The 23,708-nt window shown below is 45.8% G+C and overlaps 1 long non-coding RNA gene across 1 annotated transcript in view; it reads left to right on the plus strand.

Moving 5' to 3' along the window:
* Positions 1–23,708, plus strand: part of LOC128312612 (uncharacterized) — a 115,864-nt gene that overhangs the window by 13,995 nt on the left and 78,161 nt on the right. Inside the window, exon 3 of the long non-coding RNA XR_008292104.1 lies at positions 7,760–7,917. This is a non-coding gene — a long non-coding RNA (uncharacterized LOC128312612). The remainder of the gene's footprint in view (positions 1–7,759; positions 7,918–23,708) is intronic.

Consider the following 23,708-nt stretch of genomic DNA (forward strand, 5'->3'; position numbering starts at 1 on the left):
TTTTCCATTCCTGTGTTTAAAGTCAGATGAAGAGATGATTTAAAAAAAAAAAAAAAAAAACTGGAGCAGGTAGGGCAGGACAGGGGAGGGAATTAGGAGCTACTCATTTATAAAACCTGCTCTTCAGGGTACGGTCCATGGACCAGCAGCATCAACACCACTGGGGCCCAGAAGCAGTCTCAGGTCCCACCCTAGACCCACTAAATGAGAATGCGCATTCCCGGGGGCCCTGTCTGCATATGAAAGACTGCTTTCGACAACATTCAGGAACCGTGGGATGGTTGGTATGTTGAGAAGTTCTCTGGGGATCAGACAGCTGAGAGGCAAACCCATCTGCCTGGGAGGAATCATCAGTAGATTAGTGAGACATCAATCAGGGATTAATCAATACGGATTTGCAAAGGAATCCGAGAGAAGAGGAAGCCGGAGGTTAGGGAAACTGAGTAAGAGGATGACCGTGAGAAACACACATAAATCCTGTCAGCTTATTCACGCTGGCTGAATCAGTAGCCTAAGGAGATCAAATGGATCTAGGGCTGAGAGGCTGGACCCGGAATAAGGAACTTTGCCTAAGCCAACGCCTGGAGGTTTTCTGGATATTTAAGCAAGGAGAGTTTGAACAAGGCTAAGGCTGGAGAAGGAGGAAGGGAGCAGTGGGAGGTGCTTGGCTTGAGGGCAGAGCTGAGTACCGGACTTGCTCCATACACCCAGCTCACTGATCTTCCCTAAGAACCCCATCCTAGGGCTGGCGTTATTTGGAGCCTCCTTAGACTGACTACCTGTAAACAAAAACAAGATAGACCCGAGTGCAATTTACAAGCATACGGTCTTCACTGGAGATTCTTTCTCCTCCTTGGTGATGGCAGGAGACAGTGACTCCCAGTGAGTCAAGAAGCAGTGGGAACTTGGCCTCTCCTTTGGGGACTGGTGGTTGGAACCTGCCAGGAGAAACCTCCCTTTGTGACAGATGTGAGTTACAATCAGTCAGGTCACGCCATCTACACTTGAGGGCCTGGGCCACCCATGCCCACATCCCTCACTTTCTGACCCAACCTCTGCACCAGTCATACCATGCCGTTCAGCCTCCAGTATCCCCCCAAAGCTGGATTCTCCCTCCTCCTGGTTTTCAAATGTTCAGGACCATCAGGATTATCTGGGAACTTTAGTATAAAATGCTGACACCTGGGTGGCTCAGTTGGTTAAGTGTCTGACTTTGGCTCAGGTCACGATCTCACAGTCCATGGGTTTGAGCCCCACATCGGGCTCTGTGCTGACCGCTTAGAGCCTGGAGCCTGCTTCGAATTCTGTGTCTCCCTCTCTCTCTCTGCCCGTCCCCTGCTCGCACTGTCTCTCTCTCTCTCCCCCAAAAATAAATAAACATTAAAAAATAATAAATAAAATAAAATGCTGATTCCTGCCTTCCCACATCAGGGGCCCTGAGGGATTCTGATAGTGGAGGTCCAAGGTAGGATCCAGAAAATACTTTAATAACAAACACCAGATAGTGGTTCTGCTGCAGGTGTTCCCAGACCAGATTTTCAGAAGCATTGCCTAACACCTTCCTTCTGCTTCCCTGTCACTGCTCAGGAGCTTGCCAATCGGGGGGCGGGGGCGGGGGGGGGGGAGGGACTCCAGGACTCCGGTGTATTGGATCCTGGGATCCTCTGCCACAGCCATCCCTGTTCTCCCCTCCCCTTGGCCACGGCGTCCAGGTGGAGTTCTCCTTCCCTCTTCCCTCCCCGCCTTCCCAGTGACCGGCCGACAGGTGCAGGCCACCCTTGCGCACATCTTCAGCCCTACCAGCTCTCATCTCTAAATTCTCCCAAACACGTCCTCTTTCTTGCTGTCTCCAGTTCTGCTGTTGGAATTCTCTCAATTCCAGCCAGCCCCTCTCTTCTACAGCTTCTCTAGGTCTCCAATTACCTCTTCAAGGGCGTACTCAAAAGCCTCTTTCTCCTCCCCTCCTTGACCTCACAGCTGCATCTGCCACTGCCAATCACCCTCTTTTCTGAACTTCCTGGCTCTGGCGGGGCGACCATATCAAGGTCAGCCCACACTTCGCCTTCCACCGCATCAATGAGCCCAGCCCCTCTGCAATGAACAGATCTCAGGATTTCCCAGGCATTCGTACTTGTCACTGCCTCAGATGCTTCCTTGAGAATTGGAGTTCCACCGGGGAACCTAAAAAAAGGACTTTCTCCACTCAGGAATGCTCAAAGATCTGGTCTTCCGGTCGACGCCGGCTACCCAATTTGCAGCGCCCCGCGCCGCATGAAAATGGGAGTCCTGTATCTTTTCTTTGTTTTCAATTTTTTTTCTTATGTTTTATATTTGAGAGAGAGACAGAGGGCAAGTAGGGGAGGGGCAGAGAGACAGAGACAGAATCTGAAGCAGGCCCTGGGCTCCGAGCTGTCAGCACAGAGACTGACACGGGGCTTGAACTCACCAACCCTGAAGTCAGACACTTAACTGACTGAGCCACCCAGGTGCCCCAGGGGTCCCCTTATCTTAAAAGGATTAAGAAATACTGACATACTTTAAACCCAGTGCCTGGAGGACCCTTGACAGCGTAGAGCCCTGTGCAATGGCACAGGCCACACGCTCAGGAAGCCGGCCTTGCTTGTGGGTGACCCGCCCTGTCGGCCCAGGGACTGTCCAGACCAGGTAAGTGGGTGAGAACGTGCTAATCAGTCAGATAACATCAGAGCGTGCATTCCCAAGTCAGCAGCTAGGTTTCCCAGGGAAACACCCTCCAGGTTCACAGTCCATCAGCACCTGGTCTTGTCACAGGGAGCAGGGAGGGGGGGGGGGGGACATGTGAATGACACAGCTGCGTTCTTCAGCCTCAAGGGGAAGAAACAGCTCAACAGCGTAGATCACAAGCATCCCATCATCATCGCAGTGGCTTTGCATGGGACTACGGAAGGTGCGAAGTTTTGTCCTCAACCCTGTGCTCTAGCTTTTCCCCACTGGAGCCCCTGAACCCCATGCGACCGGACCGAAGATAGAAACTAGAATCCCAGCCGCAACAAGTCTCCCTGCTTTCTTTGGGGCTGTGCCAAAAGGAGATAAAGAAAGTGTTGTATTAGGCAGCAGTAAACAGGCAAGGGACAAGCAGGCCTTTAATAGAACAGACCTTTATTGGGGCTAAAATGGCCCCGGGCTGACCCCACCCTAAATCCTGGCAGTGTCCACCGACAGGAATTCAGAGGAACAAAAACTCGGGCATTGCCGGCTGCACCCCGTGCATACATAACAGAAAGCGTTGCAGAAACCCGCAAGCAAGGAATACATAAATACCATTATCCGGCCTTTCAGCCAAAACTTATTTTTTCAGTCCAGATGACTGTGCTATTCTGCCTTCTCTGCCTCAAATGTCTGTCCTGTGACTCACAGGGAAGGCCTTGGGGACAATGAAATATCCCAGAGACCTAAAATAGGTCCTTCTCCCTCCCTCCAGCATCAGGATGAATTTCCTACAGCATTTGTTTCTTCCTTTATTAACCAGGCTTGAATGATAATATTGCCTGGGCTTAAGCGCTCATCTCTGTCAGCGGTAAATATAAATAACGAGCCACATTCATAGAAAAGCATGCCAGAATTTCATTGATTAACATCCTGTGCCACAGCCTCTCTTTGGAATTAAAAACCCTTTCAATGACACCGAACAGAAAAGGCATTGCACGAAAAATAGTTCGAAGAGGAGATTGTCATTAAAGCATGCCAAAAATAGAACTATTTTTATTTAACCATCCTCTCTCCTCTCCCCCAGCCCCCACCCTTGCAGGCTGCAAGGCTGTGCGCAGTTAAATCACCAGCATTACAGAAAGTAATTTCACCCATTTGAATTTTAGAAGCTTCAGAAGCAGACCTATGGATAATGCTTAGTTCATGTGCCTCTTTCCCCCACTGCAAGTGATAATTAAGGAAGTGATATGGCCAGATGTAAAATCCAGCTGTTTAGCAATCTATAGGAGGGTTTTTAAATTTCTTAACCATGCGTCAGACTCTGCCCCACTGCCAATGTCTTAATTCTGTCCCTCATCATCCTCCACACACAGCGTCCTGATTGGTCTCCCTGACTCCGGTTTCACACCCCTTCTGCGGGGGTTTACCACCGCTGACCAGCCATTGCAAACTGGTCGTTGGAAGGCCAGGCTCGCTTCAGGCTTGTTTGGCTTTGCAAGTACACGGGTTATTTTGTTTGGTTTGGAGTTTTAAGGTTTGAATGCCTTTAAATGGAGCCTGTGTGCTTGCTGCCTTGCACCTCAGCGCCCCTCTTCCCTCTGGCTCTGCCCTCTGGGGCCCATCCCCCACAGACACTCCTTCCTCTTCTCTGAGGCCCCGTAAGTAGCTGAGTTGTTAACACTGGTCCAATGAATGCAGTCTAAGCTCCTCAGTCTCTAACTCAGGATCCTGTGCCATGTCACAGCTGTCAACCTTCCCATCTTTGTGTCTCACAATTCTTTTACCTCCGCCTGCCCCGGTCTCCTCTCCTGCCAGCTTTGCCCGCCTCTGCATGGGGCCCGGACCCTCTTCTGCTCACCACAACCCTCTCTCCTTCAACTTGCAACTCTGCCTGAAAACCCAACTCGTCTTTCAAGGCCCAGCTGAAAGGTCACCGTCCTTGTGAAGGGTTTGTTATTCTTCACGGTCTAGCGTGATAGCAAGGACGATCAGTCGGACCTGAATTCGAATCCTGGTCTTTGACTTACTAGGTATGAGAACTTAGCAATTTTCTGAAGGTCTTTGAAGCTCCACCCACTGACTTGTAAAATGAGAATGAGTTATACTGCCATCGCAGGCTTGTTTTGAATATCAAAAGAAATAATGTATATTAAAGGTGCATATGTACTTCCTGGGACAGGTACACATTATTACGATGATGTGCTTTTCTGCTTTCACAGAACATACTATAGCGTTTTCAACATTTGTCTTTTAGTGAATATATTTATGCAAATGTCCTTCTCTTCTACGGAGTCACAGAGTAAGAGCCTCATGTATTACATCACTGCATTTCCCACTGTGCCCAGCACAGACCTCCTACCTTGACATTCAGTAGACATGTACTAAATGGGTGCTTGCTCAAGTGATCTGTTCTGTTTCAATGAAACTGACAATCATTGGTCTAGCTAATACCCCATGAGAGAAACAGGGCTGAAATACTTTATGTCAACTCATACAATGTTTAGATTTCTTTCCTCATTTTTAGATTTTTAGTCTCATGATTTAGTTTTTAAGCCCCCAAATTATAACTTATTACTTATGTAAATATATGTATTTTTAATTAAAAAAAATTTTTTAATGTTTATTTTTGAGAGAGAGAGACAGAGTGCGAGCAGGGGAGGGGCAGACAGAGGGAGACACAGAATCCAAAGCAGGCTCCAGGCTCTGGGCTATCAGCACAGAGCCCGACGTGGGGCTTGAACTCATGAACTGTGAGATCATGACCTGAGCTGAAGTCAGACATTTAACCGACTGAGCCACCCGGGAGCCCTGCTTTTTTAAATTTTTTCATTTTTTTTATAGTGCTTCCTATAGACCAGGAACAAGTCCAGGTGTTTTACATTTAGTCATTATGTAATCCTCACAACAAATCTGGGAAGTGGATTTGACTTACCAGCTATGAGAACTTAGCAATTTTCTGAAGCTCTTTGAAGCTCCACCCACTGACTTGTAAAATGAGAATGAGTTATACTGCCATCGTAGGCTTGTTTTGAATATCAAAAGAAATAATGTATGTTAAAGATGCATATGTACTTCCTGGCACAGGTACCTATTATTATGACGTAGATGCCATTTTGCAGATGAGGAAACCGAGGCTTGTTGAGGTTAAGGTTAAGTAACTTGACTAAAGATCATGCAGCTAGCACGTGGTGAACCTGGATCCAAACCCAGGAAGCCCGGCTCCAGAGAACAAGATCTTTACCACTGCCTAGCACAGCCTCTAACATACTATCACGAGATAAACCACAAAGCAGGAAGCAAATGGGATTGATCCAGTTGATTTCTGTTTCACAAACAATATAACTTAATTCAGCTGATATCTCGATTGGCTAGACTATGCGCCCATGTGTGAACTTGTGCGTGATTGAAAAGGACTGATAGATGCTCTGTCCCCCAGCCGTTTGAGTGGGCCCTGGCAGGTACCCTTGGGTGGGCTGGAGGTCGCTTCTGTCTTTCCTATAGATCTAGGTATGACTCGTGGAGAAAAGCACTGGTTGACTGAAGAGGGGGCCCAGCAGTCCCAGCAGAAGTAGAGGCAGCTGGGAGCAGAGGAAGAGGATGTCTGCCGCAGACTCTTGGCTCTTCAGTGTCAATCAAAAAGGCTTGGCCTTGCAAATACTCGAGGCTTCGGGCTGAAATTGTCCAGAGGATTCATAGGGTTGATAGTGGTAGCCTCAGGCCTGCAGAGCTCAGGACCAATTTGTGGCGGTGAGAATCACCCAGGCTTGCTCATTTGCTCCTGGGGCTCCAGACATATCCCCTGACAATACGTGCCTACTTTTGTACCAGAATCTAGGATCACAGACCATTTTCCACACTGTGATCATTGTAGCGGTGCTTCTTAAACTTTAATATGCAGATAGATTATCTGGGAATCTTGGTAAAAACGAAGATTCTTGGGGTGTCTGGGTGGCTCAGTCGGTTGAGCGTCCAAGTCTTGATTTCGGTTCAGGTCACGATCTCAAGGTTCGTGAGTTCAAGGCCACACTGGGCTCTGTGCTGACAGCATGGAGCCTGCTTGGGATTCTCTGTCTCCCTCTCTCTGCCCCTCCCCCTGCTTGCTGATGCTCGATCTTTCTCTCAAAATAAATAAATAAATATTTAAAAAAAAGATTCTAACTCAGTAGGTCCAATGTTGCCTGCAATTCTGCATTTGTAACAAACTCCTGGCTGCTGCTGCTGCTGCTGGTGTGTGGACCATGCTCCAAGCTGCAAGGGTCTATAGAACACTAGCCCCATGAGAGACATTCACAAGATATTACGGTTCTTTATAAAGGCCTTCTTACAACCTGTAATGTGCTAGAGTGCACTTGCAAGTCTCTAGGAAGGATCTATAATGTACAGAATTTCCAGACTTTATTTGCCCAAAGACCCTTTCTTGGGAGAATATCTCTTAACATTTCTGTTAGTTAAGATTAGGTTCAGTTTCTATGAATAGAAAATCCCAACTGGCAGTGACTTTTTCTCTTCCACGTAAAAGAGGTCTTAATAGTCTAGGGTTGCATGGCTCCTAGCAATGTCAGAGACCCAGTTGCCTTTGGTCATCTTGTTGCACTCTGCTCAGCACATGGTTTTCACATCAGAGTCCAAGACGGCTGCTCCAGTTTCAGCCACCACAAACACAGAAACACCATCAAGAAGAAGGAAGGGCAGGAGAAGGACACACACTCTTCTTTCCAGTGACACTTCCAAGAAGTTGTGCACACTGTCTACTCTTCTGGCTCATTGGCCAGAACTTTACCATGTGGCAAAAATGCAAGGAAGGCTGGGAAATGTCTCTACATTCTGAGCCGCCAGAGTCCCAGCTAAAAATTAAGAGTACTATTGCCAACAAGGGAGCAGTGGGTATTGAAGAAAAGCAAGCTCTTTCTGTCATAGTGTCTTAAAGAACTAGTGAAATAGTTTGGGAAATGATACTCTCGTCTGAGCCCACTGTTTTCCATATCTGGGTGGTAAGTGAGCCAGGATAGGCATCTGTATCTCTTGCCTCCCATTCCAGGTCATACTCAATTACTTTATGGTTCCTCTTTAGATGGCATCCTTCCTATCCCTTATGGCAGAGAAGAGACCCCAGGGAGTCCCTATGTTGGTTGCTGAAAGCTACAGACCTTTTAGGAGCACCTGGCTGATTGGAATGACATGCCTAGCCCCCCCTGGGCTCGGAGAATGCATTAATGTCACAGAAGAAAGGTAAGGCCACTGGAGAATGAAACTGTGCGTCGTTATTTTGCCCTTGGACAGATTTGCACCAACAGGCAGAAGACAGCATCAAAAGTCGTAGTATTCATGCAATTTTAACGTCAACCCACTCTTTGTGAATGCTTCTCTGTGAATTTCTCCATGCTTTACCCTTGCATCAGTGCCTTCCTGTCTTCCAGTGTTGATGATCTGGTATGGGAGGCTTTGAGGCTCACTCTCTAACCCTGAATCATTGAGCAAAATCAGTCACGTCTCAGTGCTGTGATTCCTGTGCTAAATGAAAAAGGAAAAGAGTAGGGGCTGGGGAAAGAGAGATGTAACATTTCCTGTCTGCCTACTATGTGCCAGGTGCGGTCTAGGTGTTTATATATTTATCTTATTTAACACTCATTGCAGTTTATGACACAGACTGGCAATGACCAAGCCGGGGGCTGAACTAGGTATCTGTGCCTGGAAAATCCATCTCTTTTTACCGGGACAGAAAATAGGAGCCTCCTATGTGTGCTGTTCACTTTCTTTGTCTCTTGTGCTCCACCCTTCCCCCACCCCATTCTTTCACACATTGACTTTGTGTTCATCTTTTCCCAGTAATTAGTAAATTACAACCCCTGCATCTCAAATTCTTGACATTCATTTGCTGTTTCCCAGTAATTCATTCCATTTGGTATTTGCTTTGAAAACGACACAGAAGTGCTCACTAATGCGGCACGCACTCCCTTGCCTGGATGAGGCTCTTCACCTCATTTATCACATTGCGTTGCTGGTCCTGAAGGCTGACAGGCAATTCAGGCTTTCTGAATGCAATTCAGGCATTGATTTTAATCTATAAAGCTTTGGCGTCTGGGTCCTGGCTGCCATGGAAATGAAATCGCTTCTTGGATACTTTTCTACATGCTGCTGCTAACTGTTCTGAAATGCAGGGCTCGGAGAGACATTTGTGTGCTGCTTCTGATGTAAAAATGTCCAATGTGAATAGCTTCTTAACTTTAGCCATTATTGTCGACGTGGAAAAGGAATCCGGAGCAAGGACACACGCATGGAATGTGCTTGCATTCATAGGCCTACACTCTGAATTTATCGATAATATCGGGTGAAAACTAAACTTAAGAATACAGACTAAGAGATGGCCATCACATCTGGTTTGCAAACAGGAAATCCCTCAGCCCGAACAGGACAGTGAGTGCCAGGAAGCTGATGGGGAAGCATGGTGTTTAGACTCTCGTGTGCTATCTGATTTTCTCTCATGCACACGGGGGAAGTCGGTGGCAGGAAAATGATTCTGAGATGCGTGCTTTGTCGGGATGGGGATGGGAAGTGTGAAAGTTTGGTGCTTGCACTGAAAGTGCGCCAACAGGCAGTGAACACGCCCCCTTCCCCGCCACCCACCAGGGGGAATACGACACCACCTTTGTTCCAGTTGGCCTGGGAGGCTGGGAGAAGGTGAGGAAGATTGGAACCGTAAGGAGGATTTAAATGCTCTCCGCCAGTGTTCTGCTTTCATTCTCTTCACTAGAAGGTCCTGGTTCTCTAGTTTACTGCTCACGTGGCATTCATTTCAAAATGCAGTTCCTTGCTTCAACTTTTTAAATTCCATGACATTCTTTGCATTAGCAAAGAATGTGACAAGGCAGTTGACATGTTGACATATATCCCTAAAAGGACAGAGCGTTAATTTTTTAAAATAAGAATGTGTCCAAAAGTCAGAGACTTGAGTGAAAGTAGAAATGGGAGAGGATGAACCTGAGGCATTTTCTAGTAACAAATGACAGTTGAATCCACTGTGTGGCTTTAGTTTTCCATAGGAGAAGGCTGGTGGACCATGACTCAGTACAGAGAGCTGGCTGGAACATGGATCAGCCTAAAACATCACTCCATACGAAATGTTTGCTAGCACATATAACTTGGCCTGCAGATGCCCATCTCAGCTCCCATGAGCAGTTAAGGATAAACTTGACTACACTTTCTCAGGATCGCCTGTCCTTCTCCAATTATCCAGTTCTGTTTAGAAAGTCACTGTGAAAATCTTACCAGCACTAAGAAATACATGTATAATGTTGGCAATGTTCTCTGTAGGGTTTTGTTTTAGCAAGGCCAGGTCAGGCTGGGAGACGGCGCTAACATCAGCCTGGTAAATGCACACTGACTTTCTTGCAGACTGCAAACGATGGCTCTGTTTGTAAAACATCAAAACAACTGTGTGATTAAGTCAGTTCGGTCAAGAATCTCTCGGGGAGGAACATAATGACAGACTGGCTAGTCACTGTTTTGTTTTTTTTTTTTACTTTTCCAATGTGCCCTGTGTGGCCTTAGGTACTGGAGGAGTAGGCAGTGGGTAGGAACAATGAACTCGCTTTGTATTAGCCAATGCCAAGCCGCTCCTTGTAAAACCAAGGAGATAGCCACAGCATCAGGGAGGACCATGTGCAAGGCGGGATAATCAGCTGAGCGCTGGAACAAGCACCTGACCACCCTAAGCATCACCACAATTATGAGGCCTTTGCTCTGCCTACATGTTTCCTCCCCGGAAAAGACTGCTGAGATTCTCATCCACATTCTCAGATGTACCGGCCACCGACTGGGGCTTACAGAGATTCTCCCTTCGCTGAGAACAGCCCTGACTCATGGGGATGGGGCCCCAGCAGTCCTGTGTTACATGGCCCACTTCCCTACATACCTGTCAGATCCAGGGGAAATAAACCTACAATGGACAGATCAGGGCCCCACCTTCCTATCCACAGGGGTGGGTAAAAATGTTAGTAGTTTGTTGGGGCACCTGGGTGGCTCAGTCGGTTAAGCATCCAACTCTTGGTTTCGGCTCAGGTCATGATCTCACGGCTTCATGGGTTCAAGCCCCACATCAGGCTCTGTGCTGGCAGCCCAGAGCCTGCTTGGGATTCTCTCTCTCCCTCTGTAGCTGCTCTCCCCCCACTCATGCTCTGTCTCTCTCAAAATAAATAAATAAACTTAAAATAAATGTTAGCAGTTTGCTCACAACTATCAATTGCCCTTTGAAGGCAAATGAAACTTAAATGGGTCCACCTGGCATGGGTGAGCCAGGCTCATTTGAGTATTTCTACAAAGTTGGAGCTAAAAGAGCGTCGTCTCTCTTCTGGGGGTGGAAACCGTGGGTCAGGACCTTAGCCCTGTGAGCAATCCTATCCTCCACCAAGCCAGAGATGCTGGTCTTCCATTCAAGGCAGTGATGAGAGATGGACAGACCCAGGGTCCTGGAGACATTTGATTCTTGGGCCCAACAGCTCCTTCCCTCTTGTGTTGGCAGTTATATGAGGCACCCCCTTATCCTTCCAATAAATTCTCTTCTGCCTGAGCTAAGTAGTATTGGGTTTCTATCACTTGAGGCCAGCGTGACATATTGGCAAATTTTCTCTTCCTGACAGCTGACCTGTCCCACAATTAGATGACCCTGTGTGTGTGTGTGTGTGTGTGTGTGTGTGTGTGTGTGCGTGTGTGTGTGTGTGACAAATCATCCATTTGTCCCCTCTTTCCTCAACCTGTTGTATGTGGCACTCAGGTGTTCAAGATTTCTTGAGGACACCATTCCTGTGACCCAAAGTTCACCTTGGCATTCCTGTCCACTGCCATAGTCCACATCCTTATCTTCCCTCTATGCATGGAATTCTGTGTCTCCTGGCTCAGTACCTTCCCATCCTTTTATTACATTCCCCTGCCTCCGTGATTGCTTGGGATTTCTGGCAGATAAGTGTGCAAAATTGGCAACTATGCCCCCTTATCCATCCAGGACTGTGAACTCTTCCTGTCTCCAAGAATTTTAATGAACATCCTATGTTCCTCCTCCCCCTTTCCTCTGTTAGCGTTACAGCCAGGCCCTTGGACAATTGAAAATTATCTCCCTTAAAAAAAAAACAAAAACAAAAAACCTAAGGGAGCCGGCTTTAAGGCTTCATTTTGGAACATTTGACCTTGATTTCAATAGACTTTAAGATTTTATTTCTGAAGATGATATATAGAGGCCCTTAACATTCATTCTCAGATTTAATACTCACCATCTCCCCATATGGCAGACATTTTTTTTGGCTGCAGAGCATCTAAATTTCTTTCCTATATTTGTGAAATTAGTGGGAGACAGAAAGCTCTCCTATGGGAACTATTAAGGGTTGATAGTCACTCTTCTAGCCTTACGTGCAGCTAGAGCCTAAGCACCCAGGAGATGTGTGTATCTGGGCTGAGAATCTGAAACTAATTAGTCAAAGAAGGGATCATGGATTATCCACTCTGTTGGTGGCAGCAAAGACAGCAACATCCAGTCTGTAGGGGCAGCCCTGGCCTTGGGGCCTCCAGTGGGCTCCAATGCCCAGTAGCATGGCGGCAGTGTCCGTGTTGGACAACTTCTTTGGCATTGATCTTGGCTAAGGATGGGCTACACGAGCTCCATTTTCTCAATGTGGTTCTCCAGCCTTTCCCAAGGATTCTGTAATGTCCCCAGTACCCTTTTTTCATTTAAGTTTCTCACCGCTAGAAATTATTTTTTTAGTGTTTGTGTATTTTTTGAGAGAGAGTGAGCACAGGCAGAGGAGGGGCAGAGAGAAAGAGAGTGAGAGAGATAGAGGATCTGAAGCAGGCTCTGTGCTGACATCAGTGAGCCCCGATGTGGGGCTCGAGCTCATGAACCATGAGATCATGGCCTGAGCTGAAGTCAGACGCTCAACCAACTGAGCCACCCACGTGTCTCTAATAGCTAGAAACTATTATTAATGCACCTTCAAAGTGTTCCTGATAGGGAGAAATTTATTTTTTTCTCGTAGCACAAATGTGAGATATATAATCTGAAAGGGTAACACACGTAAGATCTAGTTGCTTCACCGATGAGTGAGCTGAACTGACTTCCAGCATCCATGATTCGATTCAGCTTTACTCTCTCTTATGAAACGGTAGCAGGCAGCTGGTTTTTTTTGGGGGGGGGGGGTGGGAACGCAAAGGGGAGATACAGCTGATCAACGGAAGCTGTGGTGGAAGTGAAGGAAGTACAAAGAAAGGAAGAGATGGTTTCTATCTGGAAAGTAACTTTATACATGACTTAAGTCCTGTGCCTAAAAAAGAATCCTAGATCTGATGGGATCACTTCAGCGATGCTTCTTCTTCTGTATGGGGGACATTATATTCCTGGAACTCTTATTATATGTGTATATTTGGTTTATCAACTAAATCAGGATGATATTGACAATGAAAAGAGATGCCATCAGTGGAAATGTTGAGACGACAGACATAATGGTCAGCCTGAGGAATAGAGACTCAGATATTCTAGAAGCCCTTGGGGTCTATCAGGCACTGGGATACCTGTGGTGGTGTCAACTGCCCAGCACTCCTTCCTTCTTCCAACCGGATTCTAGTTCTTTTTCCTCGGGTCCAAAGCTGGAGACGACAAATGTCAACATGCCTGCCACTTGCTCGCACCCCCCTATTTATGCATCTGGCGACACATTCCACATTTGCACACATTCTTACAGGGGTGATTTCCATAGCAACAGTAGGAGTCTAAAAAAGGCACCTGAGTGATGCTTTAAAGATAAATCACCCTCTTTAAGAAGTCTTCCCTCTGGGGAGCGACAGCCTATCGCCTCTTAGAGTCTCTTAGCTTTCTGCCACTTGTGTACATTTCCAACCCCAGCTCACTGTCTTCCAGCTTAATTAATTACAAACACTTTAGCCTCCTTTTTAGGCCAGGAGATAAAGAGAGATCCCTGCTGGACAGCTGTGGTTTACAAGTGTTTTATGAACCGAGAAGGAAGGAGGAGAGAAAAACTTGCATGTTCTGGGTGCCACCAGACACCGGCCACTTTTACTTATTTTGTCTCATTTTCGTGGTGGCCCAAGCGGAACAAGGACACCTCTGCATTGTGGGCCGAGCCTGTGCAAAACTGGCAAATCTTACATCCAACCTTTCATTCCTGTACCTCATCCCTAAGACAAGCCTGAGAAGAGAAAGCATGTAGTTAGAGAGGGTGTGCGTGGGGCAGGGGACGCAGGTGTCGGCGGGAGAGCTGAACGCACGGGATTCGGGCTGGCTGTTCTGTTTCCAAATCCTTCGTCTCATTAGAGTAGAGGGGACGGAGGGAGGAAAGACTGGCACCGATTTATTTTCTGAGCTGAGGGGTCATGCCCTGCAAGCACAGGATATTAACTAATTGGGATTTGCTTCCTTGACACTTATCTGCCAGCCTCAATGAGTTCTCGTCTTTTTTTTTTTTTTTTTTTTGATTTAAAGAAATTTGTACTCAGCGTTATCTTTAAAAAATTTTTTTTAATGTTTATTCATTTTTGAGAGACACAGAGAGACAGAGCATGAGCGGAGGAGGGGCAGAGAGAGGGAGACACAGAATCTGAAGCAGGCTCCAGGCTCCGAGCTGTTAGCACAGAGCCCGACGCGAGGCCGAAGTCAGGTGCTCAACAGACTGAGCCACCCAGGCGCCCCCTGAGCGTTATCTTTTTAAACAAAGTATTAGTAATTTTTCAGCTCCCTATAAGAATCTCCATTTTTTGGGACTCTATCATCATCATTTTTTTTTTTTTTTTTTTTAAGTTTTGCCCTTTTGTGCACATATAGAAAAAAAGGTTTGTCTCACCTGTATTGCAAAATTCAATTCATTCATTTGTTCGTTCATTCATTCATTCACACAGGTATTTAAGAGCCTCCTCCTTTGTGTCAGTCATGGTGCTTTGGGCTGAGAAATGCAAATGGGCATGAGTCTTGTCATCGAATTGAAAGAAAGAAATTAGTTAATTATACAAGTATATAACTACAAATTGTGAGAAGGGCAACTGTGATCATGTCAGAAGTGCTATGGCACAGCCCCCGTTTCCCCCACATTCCACCATTAAGATCTTCTCATTTTTTTTTTTAATTTTTTTTTCAACGTTTATTTATTTTTGGGACAGAGAGAGACAGAGCACGAACGGGGGAGGGGCAGAGAGAGAGGGAGACACAGAATCAGAAACAGGCTCCAGGCTCTGAGCCATCAGCCCAGAGCCTGACGCGGGGCTCGAACTCAGGGACCGCGAGATCGTGACCTGGCTGAAGTCGGACGCTTAACCGACTGCGCCACCCAGGCGCCCCAAGATCTTCCCATTTGAAGGATGGATGCGTTAGCACATTAAGACATCCACCATGAGTAAGTTCGATCACATTGTTTTCCTCCAAACAGACACATGAAATCAGTGTCAGAGGATTTATGGACTCGATAAATAAAGGAACATTTTGAGAACATTGGACATTATTTGCCAGAAAAGGAAGGAGAAGGACACAGAATGAGAAGCCAAGAGCACATGAAACAGATCTGTCCTGAGGAGGGCCTTACCCAACACTGCACATACCTAGAGAAAGGATAAATATAAGGTACAGGGAATGGTCTTACTTTCACTTGTCACTAGTACCTGAGCTATTCAAAGCTAATTTTCAGTGACTTCAGATTAATAATAGACACAGGTGTTTGGCATTCACTCTGAAACCAAGTGGCATCTTTTTATTAGAGGGTTTCCAGATGGCTGCATTCAATTCTGCCAGCCACACAGATGGGAAGGGTTCCCTTACCTGGAGGAATCTGCATATCCCTTCTCTTGTTACTTGTCAACGGTGGTCTCCTAAATGAGATAACACAGGATATGGTTGAGTTAAATGAATGTTTTTTTTTTCCTGGTTATGACTTACTCTCTGGTTATGGTTTCTTCCTGGTGATGTCCTTAATCCCTCATCTTATCGGATTAGATCAAACAACGTGTAAACTTGAAGTCTCTCCCCCTTTTCCCTTATTTTACCCTGAACCCCAAGCCAGAACTAATTATGAGAAATCAGCTCCTTGGTTTGCTTTCTCCTGGGCTTCCACCTGGCCCTGAATTCCCCTCTGGATAAAAACACCTCTGAAGACGCAGGCTCAGCCAACACTGTTTTACCTTTCTAAAGGCAGAAGTGAAAAGAGAGTTTCCCCAGGATTAATTCTCATTCCGTCACCCTTTCCACCAGGATTTCTATTGCCAGGCCTTGGGAAGGGTGTGTTGATCCTCAGCTAAGCCCATGTAAAATCCTTCCTAAGTTCAGAGTCGGGGAAAGAGAGAATGCAACTTTCATTTGGGACATTTCATGTTGTGTAAAGAGCTAATGTGAGTTTCCTCTAGCATTGTCCCTTCTCTTAATTCAAACAAGATCCTGAAGTTCTCTTGGGGTCTGAATTTCAGTGGGATTTTGCTTTATGTAGGTTGGAACCCTTGTATGTTTTTCAACTTCATTTTAACTTAAGACATGTCAAGGAGCTCTGTCTCTGGGCCTGGTATGGAGTGATCCTGGAAGTGTAGAACTATGTCATACAACATCTCAGCTACCATATGGCTTGTTGATAGCCTTTGCAACATAAAAATTGAATTAATCATTCAAGTATAAGGCAACCGCTCTCCTTTCAGGAAATTTGGAATCTAGTGAGAGAGATAAAGGCATGGCACACATGAAAAAAGATACCCAGGGGCGCCTGGGTGGCTCAGTCAGTTAAGCGTCCAACTTCGGCTCAGGTCATGATCTCGCTGCTTGTGGATTCAAACCCAGCATTGGGCTCTGTGCTGACATTGGACTCTGAGGCTGCAGCCTGCTTCAGATTCTGTCTCTGTCTCTCTGCCTCTCCCCTGCTTGTGCTCTGTCTCTCGCTGTCTCTCTCTCAAAATACATACATACATACATACATACATACATACATACATACATAAAAATTAAAAAAAAGATACACAAAGTAGTGTGGTACAATGGGAAGTGTTTTAGGCTGGAAATGAAGAGCCTATGTCAGAGTTGTGGTTCTGACATTTATAGATGGTTTATTGACTCAACATTACTTCCCTGAACCTGCCCCCCCCCCCAGTTTTCTCACCTGCAATGTGAAAAATTGGACTAAATACTATCGGGTGACTCCCCATAATTTCTACCTGCAGATTATATTTCAAATGTATCCTCTTGTTTCCATGTTCACTATTACTCCTGTCCGAGCTACCACCAGCTTGCTCCTCTAGCATCGGTAAAGCCTCTGGTCTCCCCACTCCCAGTTTTGCCATCCTAGAGTTTATTGTTGCAGCCAGAGTAACCTTTTGAAAATACAAATCATATGTTATCACATGCCTCTCCCCTACTACCTAAAATCCTCCAATGGCTCCCAACTGCACTTGGAAAAACATAAACCACATAGCTGGTGGCTTCCATAGCCCGATCTCTGATTATCTCTTTGACCTTGTCAACTTGTGCTCTCCTCCTCATCCACGATGTGATTACCACCTTTTTTGTCCCAAACCATGCCCATAGCCCTCCTATTCTTCCATCTAGAAAATTCCCTTCCCAATGACATGGGTCTTCTGGGCTTTTTGCCCTAGGCATTCCTATTCTCTTTCTCTCCCTCAAAGTAGGACCATGAACCAAGGAGTTAAGGAGCAGAAATCAACATTGGGTTCCAGTCTGAGAAATTAAGTGGAGAGTTACCTAAAGGTTTCTAATTTGAGAGGTTAATGGAGGCAGGAGAAAAAAAAGAGAAGAGGTTTGGGACATGTTAAAGGAACTTCCAATGGATAGTTTAATAAACACTTGTCTTTCTTTAAATCCTCCCCTTTATCTAGAACACATAAGCCTTTTTTCACAAAGAAGATGGTAAGCCCATTATGGCTAAACTGGTTGCTATATTCAGTGTCTGATTTGATCGGTCAGTGCCCTGTTCTTATTGGTCAGTGCCCAGCTCCTCCAAGTGTTAACATTTTTAATATCATGGCTGCTAGTGGCTTTTCAAGTGTCCTGCTTTCCCTTTCTGAACCATCTCCTGTTCTACGCTAGAATGCCATCCCTAGTCAGAACTTTTCAACCTTTTCCTCCCAGGGACCTATAAAGGTAGAAATTTCTAGCTTTGAGGTTGTGGACCAAATTTATTTCAAGACTCTTCTTTAAGCCTTACAATTCATCAAAATGTGTATTCTTCATAAAAAAAAAAATCTCTATTTGTTTTCATACAAAAAATATGTTTTAAACTACTATCAAGGTTTGCAGTTTAAAGAACAGGTACTTGCCTTAAAGGTCCTTGCAGCTTAAAGAACAGGCTTGGAAGTCAGACCGCTAAGAGTTTAGATCCCTGTTCTTCAGCTTACTCATTGTATGACCTTGAGTGAGTTACCTGACCTCTCTGAGCCTCCATATTCCTTATATGGTTGTTGAGCACATGATAAATATTCTATGGATGGTGAGCACCCTGAGGGCCAGAGTCTGTGTTTTGTCCATCTTCATATTCCTGACAGAGACTAGAAGAGTGTCCTGTCCCTAGAAGTCACTTTATATGCATTCATTCCTCTACAGCAGACATATGTGCACCTACGGTTATCCAGTTTTTACCACTAGATGGAGAGCATGTATCCTAGGATTTTTAATCCATTAGTGATAGAGCAAACATTTGTCTATAGTGTCTTAGCCAAATCAACCTATTTGTTAATGACAATCTTATTAAAACTAGCTCTCAAAAATGCAACTGTAAGACAACTTTCAGAGCTAATTGTGCTTAAAATAACTGAAAGGCAAAAGCAAGGGAGAAACACTAACTTCAGGATAGCACTTACCTCTGGAGATGGGATAAATTGGAGTTGGGTGGGAGCGGGGAGCTCTAAATGTGTCTAACCACTGACTTATTCCAAAATAGATTCCAAGAAAATATGTCTAGAAGTGTCAACCTTGGAGTAATTCTGGGTAGCAGTAGTGAATATGCACGAGTATTTCTCCGTGTTTGAAAATTTTCACACTCGCATTTTTTTTTAAAGTGAGGGAAAAGACTCAAAGATGAAATTTACAGTCACGGTTTCTATCTCTACACATGCTCCCTAATGAGCTCTTCAATGTTTTCCTCAGAAAGCTGCAATTTGCAACAGAATCTACACCATAGCAAAAACCATACAGTGCCTTTCCGTGTGGTCTCTCCCCTTGCCACCTTCCTACTGAACCTTACATTTTTCCCCTGAAGTCACGTCTTTTAAAGGTTAGCACCTAGGGGCGCCTGGGTGGCGCAGTCGGTTAAGCGTCCGACTTCAACCAGGTCACAATCTCGCGGTCCGTGAGTTCAAGCCCCGCATCAGGCTCTGGGCTGATGGCTCAGAGCCTGGAGCCTGTTTCCGATTCTGTGTCTCCCTCTCTCTCTGCCCTTCCCCCGTTCATGCTCTGTCTCTCTCTGTCCCAAAAATAAATAAATGTTGAAAAAAAAATTTTTTTTAAAAATAAAAAAAAAAAAAGGTTAGCACCTCAACTCAGTTGGCTAATTAGTTCTTGTCTCCAAACTGGGTTGCTCTCAACTAATTTGAAAGATGTAGAAAAACCATTTTGCCTGTCTGTTCTGATTACTATTGCTACATAACAAACTACCCCAAACCTTAGTGGCATGAAACACCCATTTTATTAGGCTCATGGAAATTTGCTCCATGATAGGTGGGGCCTCAAGTTGGAAGACTTAAACTGGGGGGTGCCTTGGCAGGTGGAAGTAATTTGCTGGTTAGGGGATGGAAATCACTGGGGGGGGGGTGTCTTTGCCCACGTGTCCAGTCGTTGATGCTGGCTGTCACCTGAGACTTCAGCTGGACTGTTGTACCTTCTGGTTAGAAACAAGTCACTATGGTTGGCCTGGATTCCAGGGGAGGGGACAGAGATACAGTACTCTCAATAAAAGGGGTGTCAAAGAGTTTACAGGCATATGGTAAAACTCTCACAGTATCCTCTCAACTCTGCTATTACAATAAAGTGAAACTGATAAACCCGGACCCCACTTCCTCTTTGTCCACTCAAGTGATCTACATGGAGGACCATTTGAGTATATCCGCTAAATCATCTGGGAACATATCTGGTCAAGTTCAGGTAACTCGGGTTTAAACTAACATGGTAATTCTTTTTATCAGCCCTGTTGCTTTTGAAAGCTGATCGGTTATTTTTTACGACCAGTACACGTAAAAGTGTGCATCATAAATAACATTTCTAATAAAATTTCCACCACACATGAGACGGTCTCAAAGGGGAACTTTGTTAATTATCTATTGCTGTGTACTAAATTAGTCTAAAACTCAGTTGCTTTAAACAACAAACATTTGGGATCTCACAGCTTCTGTGGGTGAGGAATTTGCGAACGGCGCAGCTTAGTGGCTCTGGCTCGGGGTCTCTCATGGGGTTGCGGTCAAGATGTTGACCAGGGCTGTCGTCGGAAGACTTCACTGAGGCTGAAGAATCCGCTTCCAGCATGGCTCACTCACTTGGCTGCTGGCAAGAGGCCGCAGTTGCTTATTGGTTCTCGGCAGGTGACCTCAGTTCCTCCACATGTGAGTCTCTTCATGGGACTGCTTTAGTGTACTCGTGACATGACGGCTGGCTTCTTCCAGAGTGAGCGATCCGAGAGAGAGAGCGAGGAGGAAGCCATCGTGCCTTTTATGTTCAGATCTTTGCAAGTGACACCAGGTCACAACTGCCACATTCTGTTCATTAGAAGTGAGTTACTAAGTCCAGCTCAGACTCGAGGGGAGGGGAGCTAGGGCCCACCTCTTGAAGGGAGGCATATCAAAGAATTTGTGATTATATATTAAGACTACCACAGGGGGTTTGAAGGAGAGGTTCCTGTCACTCTGTCCTGAAGGGATCTGTCTCAGGACGGCTGTTTTTATTCATGCAACCAGTGTGGGGAAACAGGTCACTTCCATATGGAAAATCAGATTTCCACTTTGCCATTCAGATGGGAAGTAGACCTGAATGCTCTCTTCTGCTTGCTCATATCTTTGTAGGACGGGAGCTATGATTCTTGCCAATAAAAGCTTGGGGAACGCTTTAACGCATTGTGTGTCTTATCTTTCCACGCAATTGTGTTAATATTATGGAGGTGTGGGCATTTCAGTCCCCATTCCAACCGCCTCATTGACACGAGGGTTAATTTGGCCACCCAAGTTGCCTGGACAGGCGTGTCCTTCCTCACACTCCATTTTTCTATTACGTGTCTTGCAAAACTCTAAACTTGAATGGTCAGGATGATAGATGAGGCTATGCTTCAGGCCAACGTAGATCATAAGATGCAGAAAAATTGCCATTCCAAAAAGCCAAACCCAGTGATGTGAAGCGCAATCCTGAGTAACTCTTTTTCATCCTTAATGAGATAGAGCAGGAAAGAAGCAACTGCTCATCCATCTGAGAAAGGGAGACCTAAGTGCACTTAATTCAAGTATCTTAAAGGAAGATCTTCTATGAATCCTAACTTGGGAAATGCCAGTCCTTAGGACGGAATAGCCAGGTCCCTGACAGGAAGGTGGGGGTAATTCCCTTCAAGGAAAAAGAGTCGAATTGTATCTGGTTCTGGATCTAATTCAACTTGACTACTTAGCAGTAAAGATAAATTGAACCCACAGAGAAAACTGAAAATAGCATTTTCCTGGCAAGTCCTTCAATGGACTTAGTGTGTTTAGATTTATGAGGGGGTGAATGACCTTCTCTGCCTTGGTTTTTCACATTTTCGTGTTTCCAGGACTGATTTTCCATCTGGCCTAACCAGAGCCTGAAGTTGCTGAATCAAGCAGAGCCGATAGGTCTGACTTGAACTGGCTGGGACAGAACCGGGTAAGACAAATAGGCTCCTTTCTGAAAGGCCTATCAAGCAGAAACCTGGGCCTCCCTCCTCCCCGCCGGCCTCAGAGCCTAACCCTGAAACAGAACATGGAGCAGGAGCAGGCCTGGGGGAGTGTCCGTCCAAGAAGCTGGCTGTGTGAAAAGGAAGGATGTCATTAAGTGCAAGAACGTTGTCACACAGACCTGGTTCCCTTCTCAGAGTCCTGGGCTGCCAGGGCCAGAGAAGGCTAGGTGGTCAACTTATTTCCAGCAGCCCCAGAGAAACACAGAAGAGGGCAAGTTTCTCTAAGCCCAAGAAGGGCTCAGGAATCGCAGAGCACTCTTTGACTTTGGAGGTACCCGACGGAAGTGACAGAAAGACCCTGCAGCAGAAAGCAGCCAGACGGAGTAGGGTCGTTGACGTTCCCAGAATGCCGGTAACCGGAGATGCCCTCTAGGTTCCCCATGCTAGCAGAGAAGGAAAACAAGAGAGAACATCCAGAATTCACTTGGATTGAATTGAACTTGGGTGAAAAGGCAGAAACACGGAGGTTTTGTAGCAATGAATAAGATTGCGTGTGCTTTGAGTATTTTTTTTTTTTTATTTTGAGAGAGAGAGAGTGCGAGTTGGGGACAGGGGCAGAGAAAGAGAGAGAGAATCTTAAGCAGACTCCACGCTCAGCGTGGAGCCCAACATGGGGCTCGATCCCACGACCCTGGGATCATGACCTGAGCCGAGATCAAGAGTTGGATGCTCCACCTACTGAGCCACTCGGGCGCCCCAAGACTGCATGTTCTCACATTAAGCACGTGAAGTCTCATTACAGAAAAGAATGTGATATTTCTTGCACACCCGAGTTGGTGGCTTACGAAAAGTAGAACCTGCACCATTCTCTTTCTCTCTTATACCTTTCCCTCTTTTTCATGTCACACAGAGGGAAGCAGCTGTTTGGGTTTAGTGTATCTCCCGGCGTCTCAGGATGTGACTGTGGTCATGCAGTGTGAAGTAACAGCACCAGAAAGTCTTCTAGATGAGAGGCCAGAAAATATTTTCTTTAAAGGGCCAGGCAATCAATATTTTAGGCTTTGTAAACTAGACAGTCTCTGCAACCCTCCACCGCTACCACCATAGCACAAAAGCAACCGTAGACAATGCGTACGTGAATGGGCACAGCCGTGTGCCAACAAAACTCTACTATGGACACGCCACTCTGAGTTTCATATAGTTTTCACGTGTCACAAAATCTTCTTCTTCTTTTGATTTTTTGCAAGTGTTTAAAAATGTAAAAACTATTCTTAGTTTGCAGGCCATACCAACACAGTGGCGCGCGGAATTTGGCCCCTAGGCAGTGGTTCACCAACCCTCATTTCAGACTGACCACAGCTCTCCCGACGGGGAAGGGATTAATTTATGCACGTTCATGGCTCTGGGTAAAACGGTCTGATTCCTTAGCAAAATGCCCAGGAGATAGCATCACCCTGGAAATTACAGAATCTTGTCTCGTGGGTTCTCTCTGGGGATCGGCCTTCTTAAGTAGCTCCAAGGCAAGTGACTAGCTTTACACCTGACTTAGGTCAACTCACATTCAAGCTGCTACTGTGTTGGCAGAAGGTATCGGCTGGGCTCTAAGCCCCAGGAAGATGGGGCTCATGTCCGCTTTCCCTGCTGCTATATTGCTGGGGTCTAAGGTAGTATCGGACACAGAGTAGGCATTAAACAAATGTTTGTTGATTGAATGACTGATTGGAAAGCCCTTTGCAGCCCTTTTCAGCACTGTTTTACTCCAACTTACACGAGTTATACAACTCTCACTCTAAAAATGCCTGTACCAGTGATTTAGGATTCAGAAGACTCATCATGCATAAATAGAAGAGTTTCTTCAAAAGTTGGACCAAAATTCCATGTCAGTGTGAAATTACAAAACCACTGCGAGTTCTGTTTCAGAGAGGACCTGTCTGCACCAAGAAGCTGAAGACCAGTAGCTGCAAATATCAGAGACTGTTCTCGGTAAGGCAGGTCCCACCTGAGCCTCCCTCCTGACGCTAATTTTTACCCCTGGAGATGGCCTCCACTATTATGCCCATGACATGAAAAAGCCACCTGGGAAACTTATCAGGGACCCAGGATACGGGAGGAGCCAATCGTGAAAATCGCTTTGCTCTGTGCTAAGTTGGCAGGTAT

This window comes from Acinonyx jubatus, chromosome D2 (assembly GCF_027475565.1).
Source record: "Acinonyx jubatus isolate Ajub_Pintada_27869175 chromosome D2, VMU_Ajub_asm_v1.0, whole genome shotgun sequence".
Classification (NCBI taxonomy): Eukaryota; Metazoa; Chordata; class Mammalia; order Carnivora; family Felidae; genus Acinonyx; species Acinonyx jubatus.